Below are 11,375 nucleotides of genomic sequence, written 5' to 3' on the forward strand. Positions count from 1 at the left end.
AGACGTATTGTTTCCTTGAATGAGAGCTATGTCCATTATATGCGTAATGAAAAAAAAAATCCCCATAAAGTATTTTCCCATATGGTCTCACATGTATCACTAAAGGGTTCTAGACCTCAGTCTCTTCCTTGGTAAAATGGAAGATTTAAACAGTATTTGGTTACTCTGCATTTGTATTTTCAAAGCATATGATTCTTTAAGCTTGATATTTTTTTCTTTAAAAACGACAAACGTTCTATAACTAATGGATATGTCCAATGTTTTATTAGGATACCGTTGTGGTTTCTTTATTTTTTTTAAGTTTATTTATTTATTTTTAGAGAGACAGAGAGAATAAGCGGGGGAGGAGCAGAGAGAGAGAGAGAGAGAGAGAGAGAGAGAGAATCCTAAGTAGGCTCCCGCGGAACCAGATGCGAGGCTCGAACTCACGAACCGAACCTTGAGATCATGAACTGAGCCAAACCAAGAGCCAGAAGCTCAACAGATTAAGCCACCCAAGCACCCCAGAATACCATTGTTATTATGATCCCAGGACTGTTGTTAAGAGCCAACACTCAACGAAATGGACCCAAAACCATTTTCCAACTTCTTTACTGATTCAACAAAGAGAATACTTTTGCAAAAGCAGCGTTGTTTGTAACTGCTTTCATCAGACTTGTATGAACTGTCACGGGACTCTATCAAAAGGTGTCCTCTCTGTTGTACTTTATGTACTAGGAAAATTCCATACCCGTCGGTGGACACATCTATCAGCATAGTGCCCACTTGTGTCCTGTCCGCATTTACAAAGGGTAGACGGTTCAGAGCCATCAGAACCCTTAATTCTGGTCTGTTACCTTGGTTTAAGAAGGCGTGAGCAGACAGAAGGTGGTACTTCTGCTTCTCACTTCCTCACATTAGAGTTATAAGATGAAACATCTAATTTAGCCTTGTTTGGAAGGAGCCAAAAAAGCAGGCTTCTGGACTTTATTCAGTTTTAGACTCGTGAGGCCAATGTAGTCCCATCACCATAAACGTGGGCACACCGTACTGACTGGAGGCCGAATCATCAGAAACTTTAACTCTCATTTTTTTAAATTCTTAATTAAAAAAATTAAATACTTATTTTTGTGAGAAAGAGAGAGAGAGAGAAAGAGAGAGCATGCGAGCGTGCGCAAGTTGGGGAGGGGCAGAGAGAGAAGGAGACACAGAATCCGAAGCAGGCTCCAGGCTCTGAGTTGTCAGCACAGAGCCCGACGCGGGGCTCGAACTCACGAACTGTGAGACCATGACCTGAGCCAAAGTCAGATACTTAACCAATTGAGCCACCCAGACACCCCTAGCTTTCATTTTTGATGACATGCAAACAAGTACACAACACTTACCTCGTGGTATTACAGAATTAAAACATACCTATATCTGTATGTGTAGATATAGATCTATATCCGTATAGCGTAGATATAACTACATCTATATCTATATCTATATCTACACATATAGATACACACGCACACACACATATATACGTAAAATTTATTTTTGAGAAAAGTTAGCTGACATTGTGTTGCTTTGAGGGGGTTGCATATATAAATTATATAAAATTTAAGCCTATGTGTTATTTACATAGAATTATAGACTTGTAAAGAATGCCAGAAAGGAATTTAAGGATGATTTAGGGAAAGTCCCTAATTTTATAGATAGGAACTCTGAGGCTCAGATATTGAGTGAATCGCTACAAAGCCAGTTGTTGGCAAAGGCTAGGACTATTGGTAGTTTGTCTTTTTCGAGATACGAATGCCAGGTGCTCATGTCTTGAATTCAGATGTATCCCAAGAAATGTTTCGAATAATTTGTTTTGCTTACCTTAATTCAGGGGCAACTTATCTAGATTATCAATATCCTTACGTCAAAGTATGTTGAGCGTTTACTAGGTTTGGGCACTAAATAGTGCCTTTAAATTAAGTCAACGATGACCTCCTACCCTGTTGTACACGCTGTGTATGTTTGCACCAGATTATGAAATATATTCTTCATTCATTCATGTATATATTAAATGCATATTTATTTGGGGTGCCTGCCTGTTTTGTTCAATAACAAGTTACCTCCACTTCAGAAGGAAGGAGTTTTCTAGCCCTCGGCCCAAGTTACAGAGCTAAACTTTAGAGAACAAAAAACACAGTATGTTTCCCATCACCTCTATTTCTGTGCTGTGAACCCTCTTCTTGTACTGTGTCATTAAGACCTGTGTGCCTTACAGCTTCAGAATGAGATTACCGTGAGCAATATTTTGCATCTTTATTTTCCATTTCCTCCCAGCTCAGTTTCCAAAATACACGCATATTATCACCACCGTTGAGTGCCATCCTTACGGGATAGAGGACGCACAGGTGTCCAAAAAAACCAGCCAAAAAGGATGGCAAAAGAAGTTGTGAGGTCACCTAGAAAACGAAACAAGATGAAACAAACATGAAACAAACACTAACTCTTGTTTTCTTTTAAACAGGCAGCTTGTGGGGGGGGGTTTGGTTTTTTGTTTTGTTTGTTTTTTTTTTCACTACAGACAGAATCCAAAACATTACATCGCTTAGCATTATTAATAATAAAAAAAAAAAAATTACCTCTCTCAAAATGTCTGTCCCCAGAAGGTGAAAATCTACCTATCCCGGGACGGTATCAGCATTGGTGATGATACAACGTATCTTCACAATAAAGCTATTCTTCAAGGCTCCCAGAAACCCAAGAATGAGTGTCAAAATAATCAAGCCTCAGGCACAATCTGTTTTAGTAATAGAGGGGCTGTTATTTATTGAACACCTATGAGGCACCCAGCTTTCTGCTGAGCCATTCATACAGCACCCTCCATCTTCACCACAAAACTGTAAGATTGATGTTTTATCTTTATTTTACAATCGAGAAAACTGTGACAGAGCAAAGATCCCCTCCAGGCCACCGTGATGCGGCGGAGATTGGAAGCCATTCCAAAGTCCATTCTTATTCTACTGGGCAACTTTTTCCTAAGTGTATATAGCTTTGGATGTTTTCTTTTCCCTGTGGCAGAAGAGAATGAGAACATGTATTCACTCTTTTTCAACCCTCTAAACTTCTCCGTGACCTTCAGCATCTACACCTGTCTTGCGTAGTCCATCAGCTGGTCTCTCAAGCTGGGAACCAATTTCTCTGGGCCTGGAAACTTGCATTCCCTTCAAGAAGCCAGGTACTTCCTATCTCCTCAATTATCCTGGATTTCAGTTCCATTGTTTCTTGTGCTTTTTCCAGTGTGGATAACGTTGAATGAAGGGACCAAGGCAAATTAAGGGATTGGACATTTCTTCTTTCTTTCCAGTCAAGCTGCAGGTCCCATCCATGATTTCCCCTGCGATCAGTGTATGAACCTCACTGACTATTGACCTCAAAGACTAGAATGACTGACAGGCATTCTGACTCATCAACCATACTTCCCTTGGGATTATATTAACGATGATCTGGCCATTTCAGGGCATTCGACTGTCTTGTGAAAAGTTTTAGTACAGGTGATGATGTTCGTAACACTGACAGCACTTTATAGGCCACAGAGGTTCCGGTTTTAAGATAATTCTAATTTCTTCTACGGAATTATAGCCACAATGACCTGTCTGTGATACGCTGCCTCTATTTCAGGTGTATTTTTATGAGAAGTAAAACTGAAATTGGTCCTCACCAACAAGTCCTCTCGGGGTCTATCAGTTGACCTTTCCAGAGATATAAACACAAAGCATATGTAGCACCTGAGAAGTTCAGTTTTCCTTTAGGTTAAGTTCGAAATAGGTAGTGAGTCTGGCTGTTCTAATGCTCCCCCATCTATCACTGTGCTGCCCCTTAGAGAGTAACCCCTTCCAATATATCACAATCTGGATTCTCTCATTACATGAAAAACTGTTCTCTCAAGTGTTATTCTATTTGATTTCATTACATAAGCCTTTGAAAAATTTTCTTTGGCCCAATCTTTTCCTTGAGAATGTTAATTTTCATCCACAGCATAAATCAATTTGAGAATCTCCATGTGTTTGTATAAAGTAAATAGAACAGCAATCAAAATACCAAAGTTTGTACTCTGGTAAACGAGCAGAAGAAACACTGTCCAGAAATAAAGTAAGAGAGCCATGGTATGAGGATGTTAGACCTTGGAGATTGTCTCATCTTGCAGGCAAGGAAATTAAGGACAAGGAAAATGCAATGATTCACTCAAGTCACAGGGCAAGTTCAGGACTGAACCATGAGAAGAGAACACATGTCCTGTGAAAGCTGTTTATCCTACTATAGCATTTATTTTTAACATTCATTGTGCCTTGGGATTGCTTGGGGAGCTCTTAAAAATACGGATGTCTGGGCCTCATCCCCTAAGAATCTGATTTCATCTGTCTGGGGTGAGAGCAAGGAATTTGTATTTTTAAGCCCCTCACATAGGCAATTGTGTGCAGCCATGAGTGAGAACCACCAAAATAGGTGATGGTGCCTCTCTATAAACGTAAATCCCTGACTTTGAGGCTACACTGGAAATGCCTATTCTCTTGAATGAATCTAAGAAGACCTTTTCTTGATTAAGTATGTTGCAGGGGTTGCTACCAAATGGAATGGTTATAAAAGAATGTTGGGGTGCTGTCCCAGACATGAAATGGTTAGCCATTGGCTTACAACGAGACGACTTCTGGCTTCATGAATCTCCATATTTGGTAGAAAATTACTGGTTGTTCTTCATATCGTCTGCTTCGGAAAGCCATCACTGAACCTCCTTCTTTGCAGTCTTGCTTAGATGCCCCTCCCGTGTTTCATCACAGCACTCTGCATTTCTGTGTACCACGGCAGGTACCATATCGCACAGGATTGGGGCGAGGTGCTTTTAGTTTAGTTTACTTTTGTTTTGCCTGCTTCTCTTCCTAGACCGTGGGGAACCTGGGGGAAGAAATGAGCTTTTTACGTGTGTGTTTTTCGAAATTTAGCATGTGTCCTGGGAGAGAGTAGATGCTCAATAAATACCTGTGAGGGACACTGCATTTGGAGGCCTAAAAACGCAGTGACAACGAATTCAGCAAACTCAGAGGGAAAGAGGTCTCCAGTTCAGAGCAAAGGTGACAGGATAGAGGGCCTGTGCCAAAGCACCAGAAGTATGGCTGCCTCTGCTATTTCCGTAAGGAAAGGATGAGATGCGGACGTTCCTTCATTACACGCTCACAATAACGTTTCCAAGTCATCATTATCAGTTCTGATTGATGGGTAAGGAAGTCGATGCTTTAGAGAAAGCACCTAACTAACTTATATGGGTTAACTAACTTGCCCAAAGTCACCCAAGTAGCGAATGGAGGCCGATTTCAAACTCGGGTTGTTCGGGCGCTGCAACCCTTGCCTTTCTGATTATCCTCAAGACCTCGCCTCTTATGGGGTTGGTTTCTTATTTAATTTTTCCTAGCCTAAAATTCCGAGGAAAACGGGATGTATTCAAAATCCCCGATTTTGGGGGCGCTCGGGTGGCTGAGTCGGTCAAGCAACCGACCCTTGATTTCGGCTCAGGTCATGATCTCATAGCCCGTGAGTTGGAGCCCCACTTTGGGCTCCGCACTGAGAGCGTGGAGCTTGCTTGGGATTCTGTCTCCCTCTTTCCCCGACCCTCCCCTGCTTGTACTTTCTCTCTAAATAAATAAAGAAATAAATAAATAAACATTTAAAAAATCCCCTATAACGAACCAAGTTTTAGCCTGTTTCTTGCAACTTTGAATCCCCAGTGCTTTGAACAGGCTGGAGCATAGTAGGTGCTGACCAAACACTTGTTGAAACAGTAATGCATGAGTAACTAATACTTTGCTCTTAAATAGGTGCATTTGCTCCTACGACGGCTTGCTCCTACCTATCACTTCCCCAAATATGTACAAATTTCTCACACATAGATTGTGGCCAATGACAGATACACAATTACTTGAAAATTTCACTCCACAAATTATTCCTTTGCTCTTCAGATATTTCTAGACTTAGATTGTGTTAGGAGATGGAGGAGTTATTGAACTCTGAAATAATGACTCCCTGAAAATAGAATTCTGGTGCCTTACTATAAGGTACATTAAGGAAATCCTGTCTATCAAGTGTGAACCATACCATCTGGGGTCCATGTTGCTATGGTTCACTAATATAGACAGGACATAGAACACGTTCTTTTCTTAATAGCTTTATTGAGGTATAATTGATAGGTAATAAACTGCAATGTTTGCTTCTAAAGTGTTCACTTTGGTAAGTTTTGCCATATGTTCACATCCATAAAGCCATCACCAGAATCAAGACAGCAACAAATCAAAAAATTCAACATCCTTAGAATATTCCTGACGGCCCTTTGTTTTTGTTTTGTTTTGTTTTTTTATGTTTATTTGTTTTGGAGAAGGGGGAGGAGAAGAGAGAGAGAGAGAAAGAGAGAGACAGCATGAGCAGGGGAGGGGAAGAGAGAGAGAGAGAGAGAGACAGATAATCCCAAGCAGGCTCCACACTGTCAGTGCAGAACCCGACATGGGACTCGAACTCACCAACGGTGAGATTATGACATGAGCTGAAATCAAGAGTCAGATGCTTAACTGACTGAGCCACCCAGGCACCACTAAAGTTGTTTTTATTAACTTCAGGAGGAATTTATGCACAACCACTGCCTATTTGAATGAGTTCTGTGTAGTAATTTGTCGAATCATCCATACAATTATAGTTGCCTTGTCAACAAATGCAAACTAATGCTTTTTTATTTTTCTAAACATATTTTACGCTAATGGTAGGTATCACTGACTTGCCAGTGATGTTTTCCATTCACACTCTTCAGTTTCTATTATTTTTTTCACCAAGTGTGTATAAACAGTAGAACAAGGCAACGTTATTTGAAAAGATTCTATTTTCCACATTGAACCACAAAGACCCTGAATAGCCAAAGCAATCTTGAGAAAGAACAAAGTTGGAAGCCTCACACTTCCTGATTTCGAACTGTATTATGAAGCTACTGTAATCAAAACATAAAAATCGACACATAGACCATGAGAACAGAATGGAGAACCCAGAAATAAACCCATGAATATGCAATCAACTAATCTGTGATGAAACCACCAAAAATACATGATGGAAGAAAGGATAGTCTCTTCATTAATGGTGCTGGGAAAACAGATATCCACATACAGAGGAAGGAAATTCCTTTGTAGCCTTGTTATACGACCCTTATCGTATAACGTACAAAATCAACTCAGACTTGGTTAAAGACTTAAATGTAAAATTGGAAACTTCAAATCTCTTGGAAGAAAACACAGAGAAAAGCCTCACTGACATTGGTTTTGGTAATAATTTTGGGGGTATGCCACCAAAAGCAACAGTAGCAAAAACAGACAAATGAGTCTATATCAAACTAAAAAGCTTCTGTACAGCAAAGGAATTCATCAGCAAAATGAAAATGCAACCTACCAAATGGGAAAAAAAAAAATTGCAAACCATACATCGGGTAAGAGGTTAATACCCAAAATAGGTAAGGAACTCATACAATTCGATAGCAAATAATAATACTAATAATAACCAAATAATTGATTTAAAAACGGTCAAAGGACCGGACTATTTTTCCAAAGAAGAGATATAAATGACCAACAGGTACATGGAAAGGTACGCCACATCGCTAAGTGTCAGGTAAATGCAAATAGAAACCACAATGAGATATGACCTCACACCCGTGAGGGTGGCTATGATCAAAAAGACAAGTAATAACAAATGTTGGGGAGGCTGTGAAACAGAGGGACCCCTTGTGCACTGTTGGTGGGAAGGTAAATTGGTGCAGCCACGGTGGAGAACAATATGGAAACTCCTCAAATAATTACAAACAGAACTACCATATGATTCAGCAGTCTCACTTCTGGGGATGTATGTATGTATGTATGTCTTTAAAGTGTATTTATTTATTTTGAGAGAGAAGAAGAGAGCACTTGTGTGGAGGAGGGGCAGAGGGAGAGAGAAAATCCCAAGCAGGCTCTGCACTGTCAGCAGGGAGCCTGACATGGGGCTTCAACTCGTGAACCCATGGGATCCCGACCTGAGCCCAAATCAAGAGCCAGACGCTCAACTGACTGACTGAGCCACCCAAGTGCTCCTGGGTATTTATTTCAAGAAAATAAAAGCAGGGGTGCCTGGGTGGCTTAGTCGGTTAAGTGTCCGACTTCGGCTCAGGTCATGTTCTCACGGTCCGTGAGTTCGAGCCCCACGTCGGGCTCTGGGCTGACAGCTCAGAGCCTGGAGCCTGCTTCGGATTCTGGGTCTCTTGCTCTCTCTCTGCCCCTCCCCTGCTTATGCTCTGTCTCTGTCTCTGTCTCTCAAAAATAAAATAAAACATTAAAAAAATTTAAAGAAAATAGAATCAATATCTCAGAGTGATAACTGCCTTTCTACGTTCGCTGCAGCCTTATGCAAAACCGCCAAGATACAGAATCAACTTACGTGTCTGAATAAAGAAAATGTGATATGTATATATATATATATATATATATATATAATATAATCCTGCATAAAAAATAGAAGGATTTTTTCCTTTTTTTATGGATAAAATTATATATATATATATATATATATATATATATATATATTTGTGACCACATGGATAAATACGGGGACATTAAGTTCAATTAAATAAGTCAAACGGAGAAAGATAAATACTGGATGATCTCATAGGTGGAAGGTGCAAAAGTCAACCATGTTGAATCAGAGAGCAAAACAGTAGTTACCAGGGATTGGGGGCAGGGAAATGGGCAGATGTTGGTCAAAGGGTACAGATTTACAGTTATAAGATGAGTAAGTTCTGAAAATCTAATCTACAGCATGGTGATTGTAATTAACAATACTCGATTGCATACTTGAAATTTGCTAAGAGAGTACTTCTTAAGTGTTCTCACCACACCACACACACACACACACACACACACACACACACACCCCAAGCAGTAACTATGTAAGGTGATGAATGTGTCAGTCAACATGATTGTAGTAATCATTTCACAGTGTATACACATATCAAACCATTACATTGCATGCCTCAAATAAATACCTTTTTTTTTTTTTTTGGTCAATTATACCTCAGCAAAGCTGGAGAAAAATCAAATTGCTGAATTTCTTTTTCATTTTGCCGTCGAACTCATCCTTTTAAAATCTCTGTCATTCCGCAGTGTCAGTATTTTAAAGCCACTTTTCATTATGAAGTATCTGAACGTGCAAATTAAAAGAAAAAATTGAGGCAGACTTTTACAAAGTTCAGGTTGAAAGATTTCCCTTTAAGTTAGTAGCTATATATTTATTTTTTTTTAATGACATAAGAGAATGGGCCAGAATGCTCCATGTAAGTACTTCAGCATTTCACTTGACTGCATATGTGACATATATGGGCATATACCCTTTTTCTTACTTTAAGTTTATTTATTTTGAGAGAGAGAGGTGGGGAGGGGCAGAGAGAGAGGGAGAGAGAGAGAATCCCAAAGAGGCTCTGCAGTTAGCACAGAAAACAACACGGGGCTTGAACTCATGAACCCATGAGATCACAACCTGAGCCAAAATGAAGAGCCGGACGGTCAACTGACTGAGCCACCCAGGCATCCCAACTTTTCTTTTTTAAAGTTCATTTATTTATTTTGAGAGAGAGGTGGGGGAGGAGGGGCATAGAGAGAGGGGAGAGAGAGAATCCCAAACAGGGTCTGCACTGTTTCAAGCCCAGCATGGGGGCTTGAACTCAGGAACCGGGAGATCATGACCTGAGCTGAAATCAAGAGTCCGAGGCTTAACCGAATGAGTCACCCAGGTGCCCCGGGGCACACAGCCTTTTACGAGAAACACTTTGTCATAGAATATGAATAAACCGGGAAGTTGACCCATTCGTCCCATTGTATTCACTCAAAATGGGAACGTATTTGATCTTTCAAAGGAAGAGGAAGGGTTTTGAGTTTCCTATCGCTAACTTATTTTCTGTACCTTTCTCTCCTTGGATCATGACAATCATCTGTAAAGTATTGTCCCCATCCAGCCCAAATCGATACACTGTGACGGCTCTTTTGTGCCTTTCCGTGAAGCTTTGGGGTGGCTTCACAATGTTTGCTGAAAAAAACAAAGAAGGCGGAATGGGAACAATTGTGATAGCTCACAGCCTGCATATATTAGTGTTGGTACCTATTTAAAGGAAGCTTTAGATAAACCATTAATAATAATATTTTGTACTTATCGCCTTGCGAGAAACTTGGCGATACATGTTATATATATGTTATACCACACTATGCTGAAATCCTCAGGAGAGTGTCAATGGGTAGGTAACCGTATTATCTTCTTTTAACAGAATGCTTGGGGCTGGAGGAGTTAAATAGCTCAACGTAAATAGCTAAATAGCTCAACTTAAATAGTTACTCAACCACAGGAGCTGAAAGGGGCACAGTGGGAGTGGATCCTGGATTTGATGAGCTCCATGGGTCTTTCTCGCAGGAGCGAGATGATGTTTATTTAACACCTCTTATAAGTTAGAAACTCTGGGCTTTTTTTTTTTAAGTTTATTTATTTTGAGAGAGAGAGAGTGTGTGTGAGCAGGGCCAAGGGAGGGAAGGGGTGAAGAGAGAGAGAGAGAGAGAGAGAGAGAGAATCCCAAGCGGGCTCCATGCTGTCAGTGCAGAGCCCAACGTGGGGCTTGATCCCATGATCTGATCCATGAGATCATGACCTGAGCCAAAATCAAGAGTTGGACTCTTTTTTTTTTTTTAACTTGTTTAATGTTTATTTATTTGGGGGGGGGAGGGGCAGAGAGAGAGGGAGACACAGAACCCGAAGCAGGCTCCAGGCTCCGAGCCGTCAGCACAGAGCCCGACACGGGGCTCCAACTCATGAACCACAGGATCATGACCCAAGCCGAAGTCGGACGCTTGACCGACTGAGCCACCCAGGCACCCCAAGAGTTGGACTCTTAACTGATTGAGCCACCCAGATGCCCCAGGTAGAAACTCTTGTTAGGTATATTACAAAATCGTCTCCAAATTTCATCATCACCGTGGTTCATGAAGTAAGAAACATTATGGCCTCCGTTTCACAGGCACATATATTTCTATGAGGAAACCAAAGTGCCAAGAGATCTAATCACGTGCCCATCGTCACATACGCTTGAAGCAAGCCGAAGCACAGCAACATAATCTGGGTGTCCTTACCCCTAGGATGGTGCTCTTTCTTCTATCTCACGTCTAACAATCTGTGAGGAGATTTCTCTTGAGAAGTCATGGACAGCACTCCCCTTTCCTGTGCAATTTAGGATCCAGCCAGAGTAGCAGTGAGGATTCTGGAGTTTGAATGTGAAGAATGATGACAAAGTTAACTTACATTTGCCATGCTGTGCACAAGCACAACGA

The sequence above is a fragment of the Leopardus geoffroyi genome, chromosome X (assembly GCF_018350155.1).
Source record: "Leopardus geoffroyi isolate Oge1 chromosome X, O.geoffroyi_Oge1_pat1.0, whole genome shotgun sequence".
NCBI classification, from domain to species: domain Eukaryota; kingdom Metazoa; phylum Chordata; class Mammalia; order Carnivora; family Felidae; genus Leopardus; species Leopardus geoffroyi.